A 26,137-nucleotide genomic window follows, 5' to 3' on the forward strand; every position below is an offset into this window, starting at 1 on the left:
CAAACCGGAGGGCAGATTACTATTTGAATGGCAATAGATTAAGAGATGGGGAAGTGCAGAGAGACCTAGGGGTACTTGTACATCAGTCTCTGAAGGCGAGCATGCAGGTACAGCAGGCGGTTAAAAAGGCAAATGGTATGTTGGCCTTCATATCAAGAGGGTTTGAGTCTAGGAACAAGGATACCTTACTGCAGCTGTACAGGGCCTTGGTGAGACCACACCTGGAGTATTGTATGCAGTTTTGGTCATCTTATCTAAGGAAGGTTGTTCTTGCAATGGAGGGAGTGCAGAGGCAATTCACCAGGCTGATACCTGGAATGGCAGGAATGACTTAGGAGGAAAGATTGCGCAAATTGGGATTGTACTCGCTGGAGTTTAGAAGATTGAGAGGGGATCTCATAGAGACCTATAAAATTCTGGCAGGACTGGACAGAATGGATGCAGATGGGATGTTTCCAAGGTTGGGAAAATCCAGAACCCGGGGCCATTGTTTGAGGATAATAGGCAAACCATTTAGGACCGAGATGAGGAGGAATTTCTTGACCCAGAGGGTGGTGAATCTGTGGAATTCATTGCCACAGAGGGCAGTAGAGGCAGGTTCATTAAATATATTTAAGAGGGAATTAGATCTATTTCTTCAGTGTAAGGGTATTAAAGGTTACAGAGAGAAGGCGGGGACGGGGTACTGAACTTTAAGATCAGCCATGATCTCGTTGAATGGCGGAGCAGGCTCGAAGGGTCGAATGACCTACTCCTGCTCCTATCTTCTATGTTTCTATGGTTTCTATGTTTTCTATGAATATAGGGGTTAATTAATCATAGAAAATATGTAGAATATATGCTGATGTACTATTCATTTTGTATACATGAATCCAGTACTATGTAACAATTTAATATTTACCTCATGGTGAAGGGAAAGAGTAATGTAAGTAAGGGGCAGCCACAGTATGTAGCAAAGTTGGCCGATTACAGTAGGTTTAGAATTGCCTGCTCCCAAAATACAAAAGAGAGAATATGTATGAAACAATTTAGGAGGAAGGTTAAGGCAAAAGGAGGTGTTGATTAGCACAGGAGACGATGGCCAGACAAGAACAAAGAGAATTCTGACAGAGACTGTCAGAAACAAAGAGAATGGAATAACTCAGTAAGAAGGCAGAAGGAGGTGTTGAGTAGAACAGAAGAATATGGCCAGATGAGAACAAAGAAATAATTAGAAATATGAATTGATTTCTGATCAAAACAACTGGATATTCTGGCCTTGAGGATTAAGATGGGAGCTCTACACCCCAGATATCTGCAGAGCAGGAAATTACTTGTGATAAATCTTATGCAAGAAATCTAGCAAAGAAAGCCAACTTTTGTTCTGTATGATAATGAAATCTAGCAAAGGAAGCCAACTTTTGTTCTGTATGATAAGGTTGAACTATATAAACTGTAGAGACTGGACAGTAGAGGTCAGTCTTGGGGAATAGCTCACTGTGCAGGTGACCTATGAACTAACGACTGAACCAGAGCTCTGTTAAGCTTTATTCTTGTGCTGTGTAATAAACTGATTGTTGAACCGAATACCTTCTCCTATCACTTCATTTAACGAACACGCTGGACTCAGACGACACATAGACTAAATTAAGGGTAGGGTAAAGCCAGAGTCCGACAGTCATGAACTTGAGAAAAAGGTCATGGACAAAAAGCAGGTGCCAGATGGATCACACCCCAGGAAGGGAGAACCCCCAAATGGCCTACATTCAGATTTGGAGGACACCAAGTTCAAATTGCTCATGTCATGGAAGGCCATCCAGCCTGATGAGTCATGTGCAGGTTTCTGATTAATTCCCATCATTGAGTTCCCCGTTGCCTGTTCTCTCTCATGTGCCCATCAACTATCCTGTGATTTGCTTGCCACTAGGGCCAATTCACAGCAGATAATTAACCTACCCATATCCAAGCTTTTGGGAGGAAATCAGAGCACCTGGAAGTAACCCACATATTAAGTCTCCATAGAGGCAGCACTGGTGATCCAAAATCAACCCAGGACTCTGGAACTATGAGTCAGCCACACTGACCATTGCTCGCTGTCCCTGCTCTTGTAATAAGCTCATAACCTGGGTACCGTTAGTAATCTTTAGGCAGTGTTTTTGTTTAATAGACATTTCCACCACTAGCATGCATTGGAGTATAACAGAAAAATCTGCAGACACCGTGGTTGAAGTAAATACACAAGGCTGGAGAAATTAAGCAGGTCAGGCAGCGTACTTAATATAGCAAAGAGAAAGGGTTGAGCCCTTCATTAAGATATGATCAAAATGTAGGCAGGCGCCTAGTGGTATGGGAGGGGCAGGGGGAGGAGCCTAGCCCCACAGGCAGGAGTTAATGGGTGGATGAGGGAGGGAGGACACACCAGCAAACAGGGGAAGGGGGGATAGCTCTGTGAATGGAGAGGGAAGGAGGCAGACAGCTGAAGGAATGAAGACAGAGAAGGGAGGGAGAATGGGGAGTGGGCTAGCAGAAACCAGAGAAAACAACGTTAATGCCGTCCGGTTGGAGGGTGCCCAGACATTTTTCAGATGCCCTTGCCCTGGCAGTCCACGAGGCCACGGACAGACACGTCAGTATGGGAGAGGGGCGCAGAATTGAAATGGTTGGCCACTGGTCAGTTCCTGTCACTGAGGCGAATAGAGTGAAGATGCTCAGAAAAGTGATCTCCCAGTCTGCACCCAGCCTCTCTGATGTAAAGAAGGCCATGACTGGAACACTGGATGCAGTAGATGACTCCTGCAGATACACATGTGAAGTGTTCCTTCATATGGAAGGACTGTTTGGGGTTTGAATGCAGAGAGAGCAAAGGTGCTCAGCAACACTTCACTACCTTGATGAACGGCTCAAGCCCATAATGTGGATTATGTATATTTCTTTGGCTTGGCTTCGCGGACGAAGATTTATGGAGGGGTAAATGTCCACGTCAGTTGCAGGCTCGTTGGTGGTTGACAAGTCCGATGCGGGACAGGCAGACACGGTTGCAGGGGAAAATTGGTGGGTTGGGGTTGGGTGTTATATAAAGTACACTGTTTGACCTGCTGAGTTTCTCCAGCACTGTATTTTTACTACCTGCACACATTAGTTACCAGTTGACACATGCAATGGGAGATAGTTACTGACATCATTATCAGATCACCTCCCATTCAACCCCTTGGAATTTCAAGCAAGCTACTTTTAGCTCTCAACACTAGCAATTGGTCTCAGCTGGACACAAGGATGGATTAAAGGAGAAGGTGGCTGGAGTGCAATACAAAACCTGAGGGTGCCTCACAATGATAGGTTTCCTAATTAGACCCTCCTCATTTGGCTTGTTCATTGTTCAAAGCATCACAACAGAAGCCAGTAATCGTAACCTTATCCCAGACTTTGCAGCTTCACACTGATTCCCAGCAGGAATAAAGAATCTTGGCCTGCTTTTAATGAATCAGACTGATAGAAATTTCTTTTCTGGCTGACAGGAATCGTTCCATTGGGGACTCCCAGTCTCTAAATGAGTGGAGCCTGCCTCCAGTGAGACCGTGGGATAAAAATCTGATATCTGGCTCCACATCAGAGCCTTGAAGAAGTCATGATATATTAAAGAGATCTGCATTCGAACTTCATCGCTAGGAAGCCCATTCATCTGTGCTCAGTGATTAATAAAGTGGGAAGGGAAGGTTGAGAATTACTGCTCTAGACCCAATTGTTACTGAAATATTTTGCTTGAGAAAAATTGTCATTGGCCCATTTCCTTTGGAGTTCTGAAACCGTGCACATAACGAGTCAATGAGGGACGATTCAAACAGTTGTTTTCAAACCTTTTCTTTCCACCCACATACCACCTTAAGCAATCCCTTACTCATCATGGAGCACCTATGGCATAGGGATTACTTAAAGTGGGATGTGAGTGAAAAGAGAAAGGTTGAGAACTACTGGTCTACAGCAATGTCACCAGTGAGAGAGATACCGCTTTAACCACAAGTCAAATGCATGTGGTTTAATTCCTCAGCATCTTAGTGTCTCTATAACCATGCACTTTCTAGAAAATCAAGAACCTGCTGAAGGTGGAAATAAAAACAGAATATGCTGTAAATACTCAGTAGGCTAAGCCTCCCAAGCAGACAACTCCTGAAGGTCAGGTATAAAAAGAGTAGACTCTCTAACAGTGGTTCTCAACCTTTTTCTTTCCACTCACATCCCACTTTAAGTAATCCGTCTGCCATCGGTGCTCTGTGATGAGTAAGGGATTGCTTAAGGTGGGATGTGGGTGGAAAGAAAAAAGGTTGTGAACCACTGCTCTATAAGCAGCTGTAAAGGAATAACTTTTAAAAAAATTTTACAATCTCCATATATTGCCATTTCAGTGCGAGGCAGAGGGTAGCTCTTCAGAAATCCCGTACTGCTCTATGATAAGTAACATCTATTTAGAGAGAAGCAGAGTTTCTAATCAAAGACTTCATCAGGATAGTCCTTCTGAAGTGTTAATTCTGCATCTCTTTCCACAGATGCTGAGGAGTAAAATATGTTTTAAAGTTTATAAGGATATGGGGTGATCAAATAAAACATAATAAAGAGGAGTAAAATATAAGAGAATTATCTTTGGATAATTACCTTGAAATTTGCATCAACCATACTTCTAACAGTCTTTGTTCATAATGGTGTGGATTGCGAGACTTTGCAATGACATCATTCTTGCAAGTTCAACCTCAAAATATCATACTTAAAAACAACTATTTCAGAGCATGTGTTAACATACAGAACAACACAAATACAGGTCCTGTGGCAGCATTAACTTTTTGAGTCTAAATCGATAACCAAAGAGAGCCAATTGGTTAAATTAATTTATTTTAAAAGTGGTGTTGCAGATCCGGTGATTATGTGCAAAAGGGAACTGGAGGAACATTTAAAGAAAATAAATTGTAGAGGTACGAGGAAAGAGTGAGATTAAGGGAAATAACTTTGAAGACCTGACCACAATAAATACAGTACATCTCCGATTATCCGAAATCGGATTTTCTGAAATCCTTCCTTGTCCAAAATTTATTTGGCACCAAACTGACCGGGGACGTTAGGCTCCTGGCAGGAGCGGGACCCTCGGACTCCCGGCTTGAGCGGGGCATGGGTGGGGAGGTGCCAGTGATCGGCGGTGGCCAACATTATTTTTGGTAAAAATTAAACATTTTGTTGATGTTTAAACAATGTTACAAGTGATTTGCTGTTGGGCTGTTTTAAAAAAATGACCGGTTCGTCGAGAAAACGGTTTATCCAAAATGGGCCCGGTCCCAACCACTTCACAGTTGTACATCCTTAATCTGTGATGATGCATGTTGATACAAGATCATGACGTTGCTTGATAGATAAACCAATATAATTTTACTGACCTTAAATCATTAAATGTGACATAATGTTCCAATCATTTCACTTCTATCCACTTCTATTCTCCTCTCTGCTGAACCCACTCCCTCAGTGCTGGGCAGAAGGTGGGGATCCGCCCTGGACGTGGAATACCCCCTTGCAAGAGTCAGGTTGGCAGGAGGACAGAAAAGACAGGTTACCACCCTTCCCTCCCCGATAACCACATGCTGACACTGACCTGATTCAGCTATAAGATGACGTCCTTTGACAGACTTTCAGAAAGGGACATTAAATGCACATCTTCACTTGACCTGCAATGTGGCCACCCATTTCAATTACCCGTCCCATTCCCTTGCTTACGTGCCTGTCCAAAATCTCATGCACTGTCAGACTCAGACTACCTACAAATTGGAGGAACAACATCTCATCTTCCAGTTGGGCACCCTCCAACCAGATGGCATTAACATCAACTTCTCCAGTTTCTGTTACACCTTCCTCCTTCTTCCCTCGTTGCCTTTCTCCCAGCTCTGTCTATCAGTCTCCCTTTTCCCTCTGTCTCCTTTCACAGAGCCAAAATCAATTCTCACCTCTCCTCCTATCATATCCAATTGACACCTTTTGTTTGTTGATCTGGATTCCTACCCCTCCTATTTTTCCCCCATTATCTCCCCAGTCTTTAATTGAGACGTCTGCCTGATTTTTGCTTACCCCTTGAAGAAAGACTCAGGCCCAAAATGCTGGTAACATTTCTTTACCTCCTATGGACATTGCGAGACTGGCTAAGTTCCTCCAGCATTTCTATGTTTTGACTACAATCTCAGCATCTGCAAGCTTTTGTGTTTCACTGCAAAGACTTGTTGAGAAAGGCATGCAGTTCTCTGCCAAACCACCTGCATTTCTCAACATAAGGGACACCCCATTTCACAATTTCCCTGCGAGTGCAGAAGTGCTGAGCTTGCTGTCGGTTATTCCTCAGGAATATTCTACCTGCGTTCCGATGATGGATTCTGCATAAGGCCCAGTTCCAGACCCTGAACTGTCTTCAGTTCCCCAGCCTTCACTCTTGCCCACTGACCCACCCAGGTGGGGGCTGGGGAGGAAAAGTTTTGTTGAACGAAGAGGAACCCAGTTAAGCAGAAACTGAGTTACAATTTGGAGTTAACCTAAAATCTTAGAATTGATTCCTATTGTGTGTTTTTGAAACAATATTTACATAGTTTGTTGATTTATTTTTTTAATGTTTCTGGATGTCAAGCCCTTGATTGGGTATGTTTGGTATGTCACCAAAGACTCTCAAAAACTTCTACAGGTGTACTATGGAGAGCATTCTGGCTGGTTGCCTCACTCTTTGGTACGGAGGTACCAAGGCCCAGGACAAGAAAAAAATCCAGAGATTGTTAACTTGGACTGCGACATCACAGGCACCAATCTTCACTCCATTGAGGACAGCTATGAGGTGTTGTCTTGAAAGCAGCCTCCATTCTCAAGGACCCCCTACCACACAGGCCATGCCCTCTTCATTCTGCTACCATGAGGAAAGTGGTACAGGAATGTATTGGGAAAGGTTGTGGCTGTCAAGTGACAGCACTGCCCCCTACCTCGTCAGAGGTCACACCAGCTGCCAATCAAGGTTTGGTTCTGCCCCAGTCATTAGTGCTCACCTTGTTGTTTAAGCCTTGTAAATTACCTGGACTGGACTCTCCAGCCTGCCTGTACTTGGCCTTGGGCTATTGGCTGTTATAATTGGATTAACCCTCCTGGTACAGAGTCATTGGTCCCTGCTAACGATCTGGGCTGAAACCTCCAGCACTATAAAGGTGTCACGTGCTCCTTGTTCTCTCTCTTTGCCAGCTTGGGACCACCCTGCTTCACTCCAGGCCTAGAAATGTGGAAGGGTGCTGGAGAAACTGTTGGTAAGTTGTGCACTGATAAAAGGGTTGGGAACATTTAATTGGTGTCCCTTGTCTGCACTGAGTCGAGGGGTGGTGGGGCATTGGAGTGATTTTTCCTTGATCATGGTATGTACCAGTTCATTGTGTGAGTGTGTGTGTGTTTTGTTCCCATGTTATTTTCCCCACGTTCATTATTAATTGCCCGCTAGTTCCTTCCCATGGCTGCTGTAAACTGCGTGTGCTGCATCAGGTACCGTTTTCCACGCTTGCCTTCTGTATTTGTAAGGGAGTTTATACAAATATTTGCACTGTGAACCTGCCGCAAAATATCAAATTTCCTAACGTTCGTGACGATAAATTCTGATTCTGACATTGGTCAGGCCTGGGGATGTGCCTTAGCAGGATGCCAATGATTTTTACTGCTTCATCTCTGAGATGATACATCATGGCAAGCACCTCAATGTTGGTAGTTATTTTGTCCCTGTACAGCAGAGGCAAAAAGCTGGGAGTTCAGGCCTACTAGAATGACAAGAATGAAAAGATCTAGCCTTACTCCAGACAGTGCAGAGTGCACTGCTGGAAGTACTGAGGTGTTGCCTTTCCAATGAAGTATCAAATGAGGCCCCATCTAAACTCTGTGGTGAGGGTGACATCCCAAAGTATTATTTAGGACAATGATCAAGCTCATTTTATCAGTTTTCCAATACTGCTGACCCAGCTTCTTTGATGAGTGTTGCCTTGTGGGATCTTGTCATGTGCAAACTGCCTCCTGTGTTTCCCATTTCTCTTCAAAATGTTACATTTCCCTCATCTCCATCTAACATTAAGTCTGTCAGTTCACAGAGCAATCCCATTCTTCCATTAACATTCCTGATGATCAATGCTCCCCACATTCTTATCAACTCCCCTCTGAGTTTACCACTAAACCTGCTCACCAAAAGTAATTTACAGTGGCCAATTAACCTGCCAACCAGCTGCAGGTCTTTGGGACGTCGGATACCTGCGTGGTCATGGGGAGCAGGTGCAAATTCCACCCATGTGGTGTCGGAGGCAGGGATAGGACCCAGGCGGCTGGAGTAGGGAGGCAACACGACACCACACCCAAACTATGTTGCTGTGTCTTGAAGTTGTGCAAGGTTTCCATCTTACTTTGTGAGATTTTGTCTCTGAATAGTTGCTTTGTGAAAGTTGAAAATTCAGATTAGAAGTCATGTCTTCATAAGGAAAATATCATAAAGAGTTGGCCATCTGTCCAGTCGAGCCTGCTCTGTCATTTAATAATTCCGTGGTTGATCTGATCGCGGACTCAGCTCTGCTTACCTGCCTTTTCCCCATAACCCATAATTCACCATCTTTTCAAAAATCCATCAATATCTTAAATATGTTTAATGAGGCAATTCTACTGCTTCCTTGGGTAGAGATTTCCACAGATTCATGACTCACTGAGAAAAGCAATTCCTCCTCATTTCCGTTCCACTCATCCAAATTTTAAAGCTATGTCCCTAGCTCTAGTTAATTCCCTGATCATGGTTTTTTAATATTTTATTTAAAATTTTTGTTCATACATGAAGTCGGTTGCAAAATTGAAAAGATACAAATAGAAAAATAAAATCTATTATACATTTCAAACACTGAACTCCCCCCAATCCCCTCCCACCCTAGAAACCCCAAAAGAAGAAAAAAATGGAAAAAGAGAAAAGGAAGAAAGAAAAGCAGGGAAAACAGAAGGATAGCTCACCATACAGGTCTTCAATATATTCAATTTTTTGGAGAAGGTTAATGCAAGTCTCTAGGATTAAAAAAAGTCTACAAATTTATACCTGAAATTTATAAATATGGGCACCAAATTTGCAAAAATATCATATTTATTTCTTAAATTATAAGTAATCTTCTCAAGGAGAGTACAACTGTGCATTTTGGCATTCTGTCATGCCATATCTAAATGCGAATCAGATTTCCAAGTAACTGCTATACATTTTTCTTGTCACTGCTAATGCTATTTTGACAAATTCTAATTGGTGTTTAGATAATTTCAATTTTGGTCTTGTCCCTACGATATTCCCCGATTATATTAAAAAAAAAAAAAAAAAAAAAAATTCTGGATTTGTGGAAAGATAATTCCTGTAACCTAATCTAAAAAAAGGTCCCAAGTCTATCCAAAAATGTCTTCCATTCCCTGATCATGTTGAACTGATTTTACCCTACATATCAGATAGTCATTCAGGTACCTGCCATTTGGTGTGGGGGATCATGTCTCTCCATCCATCATGGTCTCTGACCCTCTGAATTGTAGTTGTTGCCTCCCGTTTCTAACCGCAATGTTAATCCATCAATCATTTTCATTCTCTGTCTGTCTCTGTTTCTTTTGCCTTCCAGCTTCCCAGTTGTGACTAAATGTTCTAATGCAACTATTCACATGATATCTTCAAAGAAAGATTTTTGTATTAGTAAGGGATTGCTTAAAGTGGGATGTGGGTGGGAAGGGAAGGTTGAAAATCACTGCTCAAGACCCAATTATTACTGAAATATTTTGCTTGAGAAAAATTGTCATTGGCCCATTTCCTTTGGAGTTATGACACCATGCACATAATGAGTCAATTAGGTACAATTAAAACAGTGGTTTTCAAACTTTTTATTTCGATCTACATACCACCTTAAGTAACCCCCTACTAATCACAGAGCACCGACAGCATAGGGAATGCTTAAAGTGGTATGTGAGTGGAAAGAAAAAGAACCATTGGGTTAGTTTGAAACCAGCTCCATCTTTAAGAAGTTTGTACATTCTCGTGTCTGCGTGGGTTTTGTATTTGCCATTGTCTTCCCAGGAAAAGAGATGCTGGCTGTCACCCTTTCCATGCTCATCATAATAAATGAGGGGGAATTGGATTTAATAAAATCCTCTTCAGATAACGATCACATCAATGGAAAGGGGAGGACCTCTGCCGCTATTGAATGACCTCTAATCCAATGCTTTACACCAACTGTACCACGTTGTGATGCAGCTGGCCAGGAAATATTTGATTGAGCTCCTGTAGAAAATTGACATGATGGTGGCCAGTAGCCTTGTTCACTTCAGTCTTCTCAGCAAGTGCAGTCCCTGTTGTGCCTTACTGACAGGTGAGGAGACGTTGTTTGTCCAAGACAGGCCACTTATTAACGTGGACTCCAAGGAACTTGGACTCTCTGCTCTTTCCACTGTTGAGCTATTGATGTGTAGAGGAGGGTGGTAGCTTCTGGTCCTACTGAAGTCCACAATCATCTCCATCTCTGGCTGTTATTTTTGCACTCTTTCATAAGACTTTCACCTTTTCTCTGTTTGTTTTCAACCACCTATTAACCTCTCCCTTTAAATACTTAAGGATACTACTTTCGTGGAAGACAGTTCCAAAGACGCCCAGCTGCCTGAGAGAAAAAACATTTGTCTTAAACGGGCAATTTTTTAAATGGTGACTCTCAGTTCTGGATTCTCTCACAAAAGGAACATTCTCCACACAACCAAGTTCAAGTTTATTATCACCTCTTATTGAACGCAGGAACTTGGTGCTCTCTACTCTGAACTGTTTCTCCCTCCACCAATGCTGAGTGTTTCTCAGCATCTGCAGTTTATATTTTTTTTCTGGGTTACTGGTCCGATAATTTAATTACTCTGCCATGTCCTAACCTCAGACAACCTACAGCTTTAGAAGTCTGTGTGAAACTGAAAGGGCAAACATATTTTCCCCCCCCCTCAAAATTTCATCATCGAATTTTAATTGCAATTTTAGAATGGCGTTATTTCAATCTGTGTGTTTAATGAGCCAGCATTTCACTGAGGTAAGCAAATCTCATTTCTTGTCACAATACATTTGCAGTAATATATTCTGCAGCCTTTGGGGTCAGTTGCCCATCGAAAACTTTCTAGCTGAGATAAACTGTGTTGAAGTTATAATTATTGCTTTTTTACTGTGTTGGAATGAGGCAGAGAATGTGATTGGGCTCCTAATCTGATCTCCTTTACTCTAAATCCATCTCGCCCTCTGTCTCCTTTCCCTGAACTCTGCTTTCACTGAGCACCAAACAATGTGTTCCCTCCCCCCAACACCCCACCAAGTCAATTCTCACCTTTCCTCTCTCCTGTGGCATATCCATATCCAATTAATACCTTTTATCTACTGGTTTGTACTCCTCCCCCAGCCCATTCTTCCCTTCCCAGCCTTTTATTCCAAGTGCCTGTTGTGCTTTTTTCCCCCACACGTGCCCTGAGGCAGGGCTCAGATCGAAATGTTGGTAATATATTTTACCTTCTGGTTGCTGTGAGACCGGCTGAGTTCCTCCAACATTTCTGGATGTTTTTACTACAATCACTGCATCTGCAGACTTTCGTGTTTCACATCCTCATCTCCTCCATCTATACCTCTCGCTGCCTTAGAAAACTAGACAATATACTAAAAGGCTCATCCTAACCCAGCCACACTCTCTTCATCCCCTCCCTTCAGAAAGAAGATTTACAAGTATGAGATCATGCTCTGCCCGATTCAAGGACTGTTTCATTCCTGCTGTTACTTAACACGTGCACAAACCTCAGGATAGTCAAATCATGACTCCTTTGCTCCATACTGAAAGACATCTCTGTAACTCTGCACCTTGTTCTCTGTCTTAAGTGTTGTACGATGTAGGGGATGTCTACTGGTCTGTTTGCCAAACAACCTCTATCACTGCATCTTGGTATATGTGACAATAAACCTAGACTTGAAAAATCCTCAGGAGCTCGAGTGCATGTGTTCAGACTCGAGAAGAGAGCAGGATGTTTACGTAATTATAGACTCATTCAACATTGAAACTTCTACCCACTATGATCATAATCACCCATCAAGTCGCTCTTGGTTTCTGCCCCCATCACACACATTCCCTTTGTTCTTAAATTTAATTTCTTTTAAACAAATTTTTTTGAAAAATATTTAGACGTGTAGTACGGTCACAGGCTATTTTAGTGCACAAGTTTGTGCCGCCCAATTTACACCCAATTAATCTACACCCCAAGTATGTTTCAAACGGTGGAAGGAAACCAGAGCCTCATCAGGGAAAATGCACACAAACATGGGAAGAACATACGAACGCTTTATAGACAGTGTGGGATTCGAACACTGGTCCTGATCGCTGGCGCTGTAAAGGCATTGTGCTAACCACTAGGCCAACTGGGCCGCCCTCTGCAACATTGAACAGTTGCGATTTTAACATTTTTCTGGTTTCAATAAGTCGTTGTCAACCTGAAACTGTTAACTCTGGGTCATGCTTCTTGCACTTCAACCTTGCAAAACATGTAAAATTATGAGAGGCATAGAAAAGGTAGAGGTAGGTAAGCTGTTTCCATTGGTGGGGGAGACGGAAACAAGAGGACATAGCTTCAAGATTCAGGAAAGTAGATTTAGGACAGAGATGAGGAGGGACTGCTTTTCCCAGAGGGTGGTGAATCTGTGGAATTCATAGCCCATTGAAGCAGTGGAGGCGACCTCAGTAAATATATTGAAGGTTGGATAAATTTTTACATTTTAGGGGGATTAAGGGATATGGGGAAAAGGCAGGTAACTGGAGATGAGCCAATCATCAGACCAGCCATGATCACATTGAATGGCAGAACCATCTCAATGGGCTGGATGGCCTACTCCTGCTCCTATTTCTTATGTTCATATGTAACCTCATCTTCCTGATTCTGTTTTCATTAAATAGGAATCACTGCTCAGATATTACAGCTCAATGCATTTCCTTAAAATGTGTAACAGGTGTAAATCCATGACAAGGTCTTAAAAATAGAAGCAAGGCCTTTTGGTATTGGTTCAGCTTTCAATACATTCAAGGATGATCTGATCATGGCCTCTAGTTCATTTTTTTTTAAGCAGTTCCGGCTTTGACTTGGTCAGTAATCCACTTCCCTCAAGTTAGAATGTTGTGAGCTCAAATTCTCCTCCCAAGCCTTAAATCTGGGCTAACTGTAATGTTGAGGGTAGATAAAGTAGAAAAACGGTGCACTATTTAAGTGGAGAGATGTTCAGAAAGATGAGGGTGTTCTCATATGCAACCATCGGAGGCAAACACGACAGTAGAGCAAACATTTTAGGAAGACAACTAGTATTCCTCTATTCTATTTTATCTGTTGTGATGTTATGTTCAGGCTTTTAATACAAGAGCTCTTGAGAGTAAGACCAACAAAGTCTTCCTGGAATTGTACAGTACCCTTGTGAGACCACCTGTGGAATATTGTGTAGGGGTCTGATTTCCTGACCTGTCAGTGCTGTTCCCACTGCTTGGTCCTGATGTCAACAGGGCCCTAATGAAACTGCCCCTGAAATATTGTATGTGTCTGCTTTCCTGACCTAGATAAACATAAGGTGCAAGAGAGGTTACATTCAGTATTTACAAGAGTGAGATATCGTAACTTTACAAATCAAGAGTACAAGTGTTTAAATATTGACCAGAAAACTGGAGTAGGTTCATCTACTGAAGGGTGTGGAGGATCACCTCTCTATTATAATTGGTTCATGATTTCTTGATGGACTGCACCAAGACAGTGTAAATCACTGCACAAATTCCAGCCTCCTTGCAGTGTGAAGAGGTTGTAAACACTCTGCTTCAATACTGCAACCATTCCATGTTAATATACGAGAAACTGTTGGACTTGAATCATCTCAGATCATATTTACATATATATTGATTTCACTTACAAAGATGGGGTGAGCTCGTAAATAAAATATGTAAATAAAAGCTGTGTAGGTTTAGTAAACAATCAATGAATATGTTTTTCTTCCTTCGGGGATGGGTATTTCATTACCTACGTAGTTCAAGCTTGAGCATTGATTACTTGTGGAACAGAATCATTTGATTGAAGAAGTGCATTTGGGTGATGTTGAAGGACAAAGGAGGTGAAAAGAAAATAAGCTGCAGATGTTGGAATTCTGAAATAAAATCACAAAAATGCTGGAAATATTCAGCAGGTCAGTTTGCAAGAGCGAACATTTCAGGTTGAAGACTCTTCTAGAAGTCTGACAAGAAGTCTTTGACTTCTATGTTTGTCTTCCCACAGGTGTGGAGGATTTCCAGCATTCTCTTTTTTTTAACCAAGACTTAGAAGGACTTGTGGGTTGACGCACGAGAGACTGGAGATGCCTCAGAAGGCAAGGAACAATCTTCTGGAGGAACTCAATGGGTCACGCAGCATCAGCAGGAGAAAAAGAATGGTCAACGGACTGGAATCTTTCATTAAGACTCTTGCTGGTGGAGGTGGAAGCGAGAGGTAAGAGGCTGTGGGTAGTGAGCTCAAATCAAGTAAAGTTTGTCATCTGATTGCACAAGTACAACCCAATAAAACTGTGTTCTCTGGTCCTCAGTACAAAACACACACAACCAGGCAAAACACATGCACTCAAACAATACATTTGCAGGACAAGCAATCTATATAAATAAATATTGCTTCTTAAATATGAGAGTCTTTGGTGGGTAGTGTGAGCAGTTCCTTTGGTCATTCTGCATTCTCACTGCCCATGGGAAGAAGCTGTTCCTCAGCCTGGTGGTGCTGGCTCAGATACTCCTGTATCTGTTCCCCGATGGGAGCAGCTGAAAGAAGCGGTGCGCGGGGTGGAAGGAGTCCACAATTGTGAGCCAACTTCAGACAATGATCCCAATAGATCATGTCGATGAGGGGAAGGAGTGAGCGATTATGTTGGTGGGAGAGGATAGGGCAAGTACCAGATCAAAATGCCAAGCTTGGCTTGCAAAGCAATATAAAGCTCCAGTTAAGGTACACCAGAAATCCAGTCAGCATACTACAGGTTGGTGTGATTGTATTAGAAAGTTTGGACAGGGGTTTTGAAGATTTTGTTAACATTGGTGAATTCTACCTTTGAGAACAGATTGGCATTTATTTTTCTCTGGAGGGAAGAAGTTTAATAGAGATGTGTACATCGATATTAAAAAAATCATGAAGGGCTTTTATTAAGTAGATTAGGAAGATGCATTACCTTTGCAAGAGGACCAGCCATTCCCTACTGCTCCCCTGGGGCGGGGCGGGGGGGGGGGCAGCAAAGGATACTTGTTTCAAATGTATTTTCAAAATACACCTTGTTTCTGTTTAATTTTTTTGTAGTCGGTATGAGAGAAATACGAAGGAAAGCAAAACTTGACTGCTTCACGGGGAAGGGGCCCCATAAACCTTGGGCAGAGTCCTAAGGGGACTTCTGCCAAAAAAAGCTTCAGAATGGCAGCTTTAAACAAATGGTGTAAGAGTTGGAAGGATAATTGTAACCTTGAGGATAATGGGGGTATGGAACTCTGCCTGAGAGATTGTTGGATATGGACTGGGAATTGAGATTACTATTTGAAGCTCCATCCATTGTGATGACTGGCTGAATGCTCTCCTTCTGTGCTTTGCTCGGTCTGATTATGTGCACCTTGGAAAAAACTGTATCTGGCCAGTTGCCAGGTACCCCGTGTCTTCAGTTTGGACTCCTTGCCAAATACTAACTGATGCTGCCTGACGTGACACAGACCATGTGGCTGAATCTCACAGATGTCTGCTTCAAGGTCAATGAATGAAAGTCGCATAGTTCCTGAGAAGGGCAGTTAAGCTGGTAGATTCAGGACTGATGTACCCTTGTAAGCACCACACAATTCAGGCGATACACGACCAACTCCTAGCAATCTTCTGATTGTGCATTTTGCTAAAGCTTCGCATAGAGTGGGAATTCATGTCTCAGGAATTGAGTTTTTTGAAGAGGCAACCTTGAGGGCAAGGTGGTAGATACTGTCTACATGGACTTTACCAAGGCCTTCGTTGAGGTCCAGAATGCTAGATTGGTCCCAAAGGTCAGATTACAATGAATCCAGGACAAAGTGACCAAATGGATGCAAAGAAAATTGAGTTTCATCTCAATAATTTGATGGTAGACGAGAGCAGTGAAGGGTTGATTTTCAGATTGTAGGTCTGTGACCAGTGGTGCGTCAAGGGTATTGGTGCTGAGTCCACTGAGTTCACCAACTATAATCAATGATTTGGATGAGAATGTAAATGGTGTGATTAGGAAGTGGTGTGATCACTGATGGATACTTCTACAACTGTCTGATAACTGAAATAAATATTGTTCATGTCATAAAGAGTATCAGATCTCCTGGTCAGACATCCAGCTTTCATGAAAGGATAACTTCTTAGTGTAAAACCCCTGGTATCCAGCACCTATGGGGATTAGTGGATGCTGGATAAGTATTTCCCAGTTGCTTGAGACATACTCTTACAATGTCTAATACACCTGGATTATATAAACAAACCTTAAAACATTTTATTTTCAGCCACATTCTTTGAAAACATTTAACTGTCGCTGCATCTGCAGGTTCCTCCTCCTCTACAGAGCCATCCAAAAGATGAACAATAACATTTATAGATAATTAACCGCCCCCCCCCCCCCTCAAGTTTACAGATAAAGCCTCTGACCGGGGCGACTCTTACAAAGCAGGGATACGGAGACACTTGAAAGAGTCAACCCAACACCATGTATTCCATCTCAACAGTCTCCAACCTGCAAATAAAATTGTGGAAAAAAAATGTGTAAAATTCTCACCACCATTAGTTCTCCATTCATGCAACTTGCAGTCTCAAGCAACCAGAAAACTCACTTATCTGGCATCTACCAATTCCTGTGGATGCTGGGTACCAGGGATTTTACTGTATATTGAAGGAATTGAACACTGGGTCCCACAGGTATTAAGTCAACCACCAAGCTTGCCAAGTACGGGAGGAGACAGCTCATCTTTTTAGGCTCCTGGCTCACATCAGCATCTGTAGTCTCACAGAGAAGAGTGGGGCGGATGAGATGTGACCAGAAGATTAACTTTGGCCGTGTGTACGCTGGGTTAAGAAATCACCTGACTCTTTCAGTATTGACAAAGTAATGCTAAAAATCTCAATGTTAATGAGTCCCCTTTGTTCAACAGTTGCTAAAAAGGAAAGCTTATCCTGTGATTTCATTAGTTATGAAGAGAAAGACATCATGAGGAAAGTAAAAATATTGATGACATCAATATTGACCAACACCTTGTATTCCATCTCAACAGTCTCCAACCCAGATGCTATCAATATTGACCAACACCTTGTATTCCATCTCAACAGTCTCCAACTAGACCCTATTTTTTTTAAAAACTTTATTTATTCGTTCAAAAAACAAATGACATATACAGCAATTAAACATGAACATTTTTTTATTTTTATATACATACACACACACACACACACACACACACACACACACACACACACACACACACACACACACACACACACACACACACACACACATATTTTTTTTTTAAACCCCCCAACTTCAGCCAACTCTCCTAAGGAGAGCCATTAAAAAAAATATAAAAAATTAAATATACATATTAAAATCTAATCAATATAAATTGAAATGTAAATATTCTGAGTATAACAGCCACTTAATAAAAAAATTATAATTATGTGAAACATGCATATTTTTCCCATTATTAAACAATATTTCATCTCATTATGCCATCTATTAATATCAATCATATTTGCATCTTTCCACGTACTATCAATACATTTTTTTGCTACAGATAAAGCTAAATATACAAAAGCAAGCTGGAACTTATCTAATCCCAAGCCTTTCAGAGGTTGCAAACTACCCAATAAAAATACTGTTGGATCTAAAACTATTTTAATTTTATACATATTCTAAAGACGATTTAATTTTCTTCCAAAAAGACTATATACATGATCAAACAGCATGAAAAAAGTTCCATCTGTATCACCACAACTAAAACACAAATCTGATTCATTAAAACCATATTTTAAAACATTTTTCAGGTGTCAAATATAATTGATGTAAAAAGATGTAATTAATCATTGCATAATCTACATTTATCAATCTAGTTACACTATCATAACATATCTAACCAATCCTCTTCAGAAAAAATAAAACAAATATCTGCTTCCCATTTAATTTTGGATCTATCCCAACCCTTTTTATCCATACCATCCTGTAATATTTGATACATAAATGAAATATAACCCTACTCTGGTACCTTCATAAGAAGTCTCAAATTTAGTCATTTTAGGTAAAATCATATCTCTACCAAACATACATTTTACCAAAGATCAAATTTGATGGATTTGGTACGGCCTCCTAGTTGGGCTAAAATTGAGATGGCAAGTATTTATGAATTTGAAATACATCAATTTTTGTTTAGATGGAATATGAATTTGTTACAACAATATAATGTGCCTATAGTAAAACATTTAATGAAGTTATGGATAAAGAAAAATAAAATGATAGGTTCTAGGGGTAAATTATTGGCTTTGACTCAGTTGCATAATAATCAACTTATTTCTTTTTCAATACATAATCAAAATTTATTGCATTGGAGATTTAAAGATGTGAAAAATTTGGGAGATTGTTTTAAAGAGGGTAAGTTTTTTATCTTTTAATCAGATGAGGGAAGATTTTGCTATTGATAAGAATTCTTTATTTCTTTATTATCAAACTCGACCCTATCAATATTGACCAACACCTTGTATTCCATCTCAACAGTCTCCAACCAGACGCTATCAATATTGACCAACTCCTTGTATTCCATCTCAACAGTCTCCAACCAGATGCTATCAATATTGACCAACTCCTTGTATTCCATCTCAACAGTCTCCAACCAGACGCTATCAATATTGACCAACTCCTTGTATTCCATCTCAACAGTCTCCAACCAGACCCTATCAATAGTGACCAACACCTTGTATTCCATCTCAACAGTCTCCAACCAGATGCGATCAATATTGACCAACTCCTTGTATTCCATCTCTACAGTCTCCAACCAGACGCTATCAATATTGACCAACTCCTTGTATTCCATCTCAACAGTCACCAACACCTTTGTGTTCTTTCTTGGCAGTTTCCAACTAGACGCATCAACATTGACTTCTAATCTCTATTAATTCCCTCTCCTGGTCCCTTTCTTTTCTTCATCCTACTGTCTCCCTTCCTTCAGCTCCCCACCTTCTTCCCTTCCTTCTCTCAGGGAACTATTTTTCTTGGCCCTCTACCCTCTCCCCCTACCACTTCTCAGCTTCATTCTCTTCTGCTCTCCCACCTGCATCCACCTATAATTCTTATCTGTAGCCTGTACTTCTGCCCTTTCCCCTCTCCCCCCCACCCCCAACTTTTTATTCAGGCCTGAAATTTGACTACCTTTTACTTCCTATGGATGCTGCATGGCCTGCTGAGTTTCTCCAGCACTTTTCTGTGCAGCATAAAGTGGCTAATCCCATTCAAACCAATGGGTCGTGTTCAAGAAGATTATGGAACGTGAGTCATTGTGAGTTTACAATGTTACAACACATTAAAATTTCTATGGAATGCTTCAAATTGAAGCATACGGTTGTTAACAGTCAAGAAATAAATATTTGAACTGTCGTGTATATTGTTGAAGAGGAAGAGAAAGTATCCTCAGATTGAGAAAGGGCTAATGAAAATGTTATCATCACAGATGATAATCATTCAGAGCAGTTCTTTAGCTCGATTGGCAGTACTGAAAATGGCTGCATGGAGAAGGTAGGCCATTCTCCTGCCTCTGTATTGAATATGGAATTTAGAAACAAATTGTAATTGCAGGCGCATTGTTAAAGGTCTCAAAGGGAATTTAAAGACTCCGGCAATCATTCAGCAAAGAAACAGCCCACCTTGTCTGTGCTGACCTTGATGTCTGTCTATGCTAAACTCTTGCTGCACTGGGCTGTATATCTATTCAGAGGTGGCCAACCTTTTAATTTTTTTAAAATAGACATACAGCAAGGTAACAGGTCATTTCAGCCCATGAGTATGCACCTGGGGTTAATTGGGCGCAAGGATTTGTGGACCGAAATGGCCTGTAACTGTTGTATGTCTAAATTAAAAGGTTGGCCACTTGTGATCTACATCTTTCCCATTTAAGTACCAGTCCAGATGGCTTTTAAATGTTGTAAAGAGCATCTACCACTTCCTCTAGTTAACTTTCAGATGACCATCACTCTGTGTGGAAAAACTTGCCCCTCAGATCTCCTTTAAATTTCTTGTCTCTTAGGCAAAATGAAAGGGTAAGGATATGAAGAGAGACTGAATTGTCTGGGACTCTATTCACTGGAAATTAGAAGATAGAGGATCTTATAGAAACACATAAAATTGTGAAAGACACATAGATAAGTTAGAGGTAGGTATTTCCATTGGTAGCGGAGACCAGAACTAGGGGACACAACCGCAAATTCAGGCTGGTAGATTTAGGACGGAGATGAGGAGGAACTTTTTTTCCCCAAAGGGAGGTGAATCTGTGGAATTCATTGCCCATTGAAGCAGTGGAGGTGACCTCAGTAAATATATTTAAGACAAGGTTGTTTAGCTTTTTACATATTAGGGAAATTGAGGGATCTGGGGAAAAGGCAGGTAGCTGGAGATTAGTCTATCATCAGATCAGCCACGATCTTGTCGAATGGCAGACTCCTGCTCTTGTTTATTATGTATCTAAAACCTCTACCCTAGGTTAAAGATTCTATCTAATGTATGGCCTTCTTAATTTTATAAATCTTCATACCTTCCATGTTCCAGTGAGAATAAACTTACTCATCTAATCACTCCTTGGAGAAAAGGATCAAATACTGTAAAAACCCTAGTATCCAGCACCCATGGGGATTGGTAGAAGCTGGTCAAGTAAACTTTGTTTGCTTGAGGATGCATAATTGGCAAACTAATGGTGAAGAGCACGAATTTGAAACTTCCATATTTTTTACCTATTTATTCTCCACTTTTTTTTTGCTGGTTGCTTGAATTCCAGATCACAGGCCTTTTACTGCAAATCAGACAAATGTTCAAAGGAAGACGTGCATCCTGTTATAATTGAGAGAGCAGAATGTGTTCGATAGGAATGCAGGCATGTTCTGCCAATTCAAGAGCTAATAGAATTTACACTGAACATTCTGGTGTTGTGTATGAAGGCACTTGCCACAGGTTTTGTTTATTGATCTAGATTAGGGAAAGACTGAGTTAGTGGACAAATATACCATTGAGATTGCAAAGTCAAGCTCCAGAAAATACTCTTAGTTGCAAATGACTTGAAAAGCTATGAAGTCACAAGAAACTGCAGATGGTGGAATCAGGAGTGAAAAAAAACAACCTGATCCTCCTTGATACTTGAGGCTCAATCAACTCAAAATATTGACAATTCATTTTTTTGTACAGAATAAAGCCAATTTTGTGTATATCGTCTGTACTATTACATGACAAAGGAATCTTAAATCTTGATTAAGAAGCAGGAGCTGGATTAAGCTAATGGACCCCTCAAGCCATATCCATCATTCAATGAGATCATAGTTGATCCATTCCAGACCTTGCATCACTTACTCACTCTGTACCCATACACCTTCAAACTCAAATATCTGCCTTGAATATAAGCATTGACTTGCTGCAGGGATTAAGTATTTTAAAGAGTCACAACCTTGACAGGAGTTTCTCTTTAACCAATGAACTCTTGCACCTAGTTCTGGATGCAGCCACCAGGGGAAAATTTTCTCAGCATCCACTTGTGAAACTCTCAATCTTATCACTCTTCATTCTTTGAAATGCCATTCATATACCAATTCCTTCATTTTAGGCATCAATCCAATGAAGCTTCTCTGCTCTGCTTCCACTGCAAGCATCTACTTTCTTAACTAAGTCTACATTATATCCAATGCTCCAAGGAGAGTATAACCAGTGCCCTGTGAAATTCCGTGAGCATGACACTATTACTGCCCCAGCGACCCAGGTTTGAATTTGGCGCTGTTCTGGAAGGAGTTTGTATGTTCACCCTGTGTCTATGTGGGTTTCCCCTGATGTGGTGAATGTCTGCCAAGCTGCCAGTCTCCCCTCTGGCGAGCCTTGCTGTACTAACATTATCTCCACTGTTAAGGACACTCCTCTTGGATATAACTGTATATGCACTTATTGTCTTTCATTATTGTGCCATGATTATTGTTTGACCACATCGTCTTTGTCTACTTCATCATCTGGCACTTCACCTGGTTGATCTGGTTTTCTCCCACCCTCCAAAACGTACAGGGGTGTAGGTAAATTTAGGTGCAATTGGGTGGCACGGGTTTAAATGTCTGGAATCATCTTGTACCATGCTGTAAATAAAATATGAATTTAAATTTAATTTAAAAATTGAAAATATCCATATTTTATACCACATATCCTTGCAATAAAAATTTGATCTACCTGCTATGACAACCTTTGTTCAACAATATTTGAATCTCTCTTTAAATTATAGCCCCTCTTTTTGCTTCTAAGATGCAAAAACTCACATTATGAACTGCTGAAGGAACTCAACAGGTTGGGCACCACTTTTTAGTCTCAATAAAGGGCCTTTTGCCACTCTTACACCGCTCAATATCCCATTGGAGGCTCCGAGTGACCTCCTCACAACTTGCTCGCCTTTCTTTGCATCCTCAGCAAATGCAGCTGGCAATACTCTTGGCTCCTTCGTCCTTGCCGTTAACATAGATGATAACAGTGGAAGTCCTTGTGTCACGGTCTGTTACCGGTTGCCAATCCAAACATGGCCCCTTTAACTGTTGGTACCCTATCGCAGCCAACACAAGAGAATTGCAGATGGTGTGGGGGACAAAAAACAAGCTGCAGGGGGAACTCAGCAGGTCAAGCAACATTTGTAGAGAGGACAACTTCCTCAGAGTCAGCATGAAGAGATCTCACAACAAATAGGACACACCACAAACTGCAGGTACTGGAGTCTGGAGCAAAAAACACCCCGTCATATGCTGCTGGGTTCCTCCAGCAGATCCCATCCCTGCCAATAACTTTTCCTCAGAACCTGCTCTTATCTTGTGCTGTAATCTCATCGTGCCTTCTAGAAACCTAAATACACAGCATCTGCTAATTGTTTTATCCACCCTTCAAGTCTGTGGTTCTCAACTTTTTTTGGTCTAAGGCCCACCTGGCCTCCAGCCTAACATGCCATGGCAATGACTGAGCAATGTTTTCAAGTCAAAGTCAGCTCTGTAGGAAACATATCTTTATCTAAAATATTTTATTTAACATTTTTAAAGACCCATATGGAATCAAGCTGTGGCCCACTTGTTGAGACCACTGCCTCTAAGAAATCTTTAAAAAAAAAAATCAAATTTATTTTCTTTCCATAAAGCCACAATGATCCTGTTTGATTGCCTTACAATTCTCAAGATGCGTTGCTTTTACCTCTTTAATTACAGATCCCAGCAGTTTTCCCAATGACAGATGTTACACTGACTGTCTAATACTTTCCTGCTTTCTGTTTTTCATCATCCTTAAAGAACAGCTTTACATTTGTGGATTCCCAACTCTCTGGGACATCTTAAAAAAAAAAAAAATCAAAGGAATTTTGGTGCTTTACCACTATTTCTGCAACAACTTATATTTGCTGCCTCAGATACTGGACCGCACTTTTTGAGACCTGCTCACCAAATAAATTCTCCACTGCAGACTGGTCAAGGTATCTGTTAATCCTCTTGTAGCTGGTACCACGACAGATTAACACAGTATATATTGAAGAATTGCTCCCAGTAGACACCGTATATGTCTGCTTAAGATACCAGCTCAATTAGTTGGGAGTTTCTTCCATTAGTATATTTTTTTTAAATCAGCTTATTTAAACATTGTAGTTTCTGGGTAAATGCTTGATGGAATGAACACTGCAGGACCTGCTGAGTTCCTCCAGCATTTCTGTCTTTTGATTAAGTGCTTTGATGGAAACTCTACCATTCTGTCTGTTGCTCCATCATTCACACATCTTGGCATTTTGTCAGATAAGATTTGTGCTCAAGCTTGAATATTTCCCCCCCCCCCCGAGGTTCTTTATTTTCTTGAGTCGTTGGACAGTTCTGAACAAAATACTTCCCACTTCAGAGGAATTTTTGTGAAATTATTGGAACTTAATTGAACTCCTTTGAACCCGAGGTTCCTCTTTTAATAAGGAAGTGGTGAATGGTGGATTCTCTCTCCACTTAATGACCTTCCGACGACATTACAGAGACACTGAGCTTTAAGAATGAGTGATTCCTGAGAGAAAGCTCTTCTTCACCACCCATTAGTTTAAGTATTTCACCAGCTTCTTTTCTGTGGAATTTGAGGTTGAAAGGTGATCTTCTTGAAATTCTCAACACATTTACATAGATTTTCTTCAACACAATTAGACTATACAGATGCACTGAAATTCTTGCTTGTCAAACATGTACTTGGTTAAAAATATGACAATAGTAGACATTACATTATGAGGGATAATAAGTACAGAAAATAGATATTAAATATTTGTAGTTACCCAATGCAAAAGGTGTGGTGTCACAACAGGGTGACACAGTTACCATAGCGGTTAGCACAGCCCTATTGTAGCATCAGCAGCTCGGATTAAAATCCCGGGCTGTCTGTAAGGAGTTTGTACGTTCTCCCTGTGTCTGCGTGGGTTTCTTCCGGGTGCTCCAGTTTCCTCCCATCTTTCAAAATGTAGGTTAATTGGAATATTTGGGTAGCATGGGCTCGGGAGCTGGAAGGGCCTATTACCATGCTGTATGTCTAAATTTAAAAAAAATTTAGTCCTTTTTCGTGATGTTGGAGTATTTTACAATTTTATGATAGAGGCCTGACTTGAAATCCAAGCACATATTCAAATAATGATACAATTGGAACTGAAAACCAGCAACAACAGGGATCATAATTGAATTGTTTATTTTCATTGGTTCTGAGATGTTGCTTTGCCCTTTACTGGGGAAGTCAACCTATTCACTAAAGGTTAAAGCAGGTAGTGCACAATAAAAATGCTGTGTACAGGGAGTCCCCGGGTTAAGAACTTCTGATTTACGAAGAACTCTTACTTACGAATGAACTAGGTCCAGCTTCAGCGGTTCATTAGCTCAAGGAAGGAGAACGCTGTCCACCTTTTAAAGTCAGATCATGCTGCCATTAACACTGTTGAGAGTGTAACTTTGTACTTGCCTTAAATTTTTCTCTTATTTACCCTTGTAACCACAACTCCAAAGCATGAATCTAATGTAGGTGTTGCACAAGTTTTAACTTACTGACACATTCGACTTAAAGACAGACCTAAGAAGGGATCTCGTTCATAACCCGACAATTGCCTGCATAGTGTCACAGCAAAAAGGTTCAGATAAAACAGTGCAAGGACAAGATCATTTCACTAATGAGATGTCTGTTCAATAATCAGATTGCAGCAGGGAAGAATCTGTCCTTTAATCTACTGTGGCTGTTTTCCACTTTGTGGATCTCCTGCCTGACAGGAGAAAACAGTGGGACCAGGAGAGGATGGGTTTTACAACCTGCTGGTTGCTTTTGTGAGGCAGAAAGTGTGGATAGAGTTGAGGGAGGGGAGGTTTGCTTGTGTGTTGGTCTGAGCTTTATTCACAAGTCCCTGCAATTTCTGACATAATGCTGGAGAAACTCAGCTGGTCAAAGAGTGTACATTATGTAACAAAGGTAAAGATACATTTTGGGCTTGAGCCCTTCATCAAGGTTTGAAAAAACATCAGCAGGTGCCCAAAGAAAATGGTGGTGGTCGGGGGTGGGGGGGGGGGGTGTTGAGGCAGAGGGAGGAGCACGGTGTCAAAGGCAGGAGGAAGTTGGACTGGGATAGATTGTTGGTGATATTTACACCTCAAAACTTAAAGCTCTCTACTATCTCCACTTTGGTACATTGACACAGGACATGTGCTCCCCCTTGCTTTTTAAAGTCAATGATCACCACCTTTGCTTGGTTGACAATGAAGTCCTGACACCATGCCACTGGACTCAAAGTTCATCTAGTTTACTTAAGTCTGTGGCAGTGCAAATCTG

At 41.1% G+C, this 26,137-nt stretch overlaps 1 protein-coding gene across 11 annotated transcripts in view; it reads right to left on the reverse strand.

Annotated features, from left to right (window-relative positions):
* The window catches only part of caskin1 (CASK interacting protein 1), a 444,274-nt gene that overhangs the window by 126,856 nt on the left and 291,281 nt on the right, over nucleotides 1-26,137 (reverse strand). The window lies entirely within an intron of this gene.

This window comes from Narcine bancroftii, chromosome 12, assembly GCF_036971445.1.
Source record: "Narcine bancroftii isolate sNarBan1 chromosome 12, sNarBan1.hap1, whole genome shotgun sequence".
Classification (NCBI taxonomy): Eukaryota; Metazoa; Chordata; class Chondrichthyes; order Torpediniformes; family Narcinidae; genus Narcine; species Narcine bancroftii.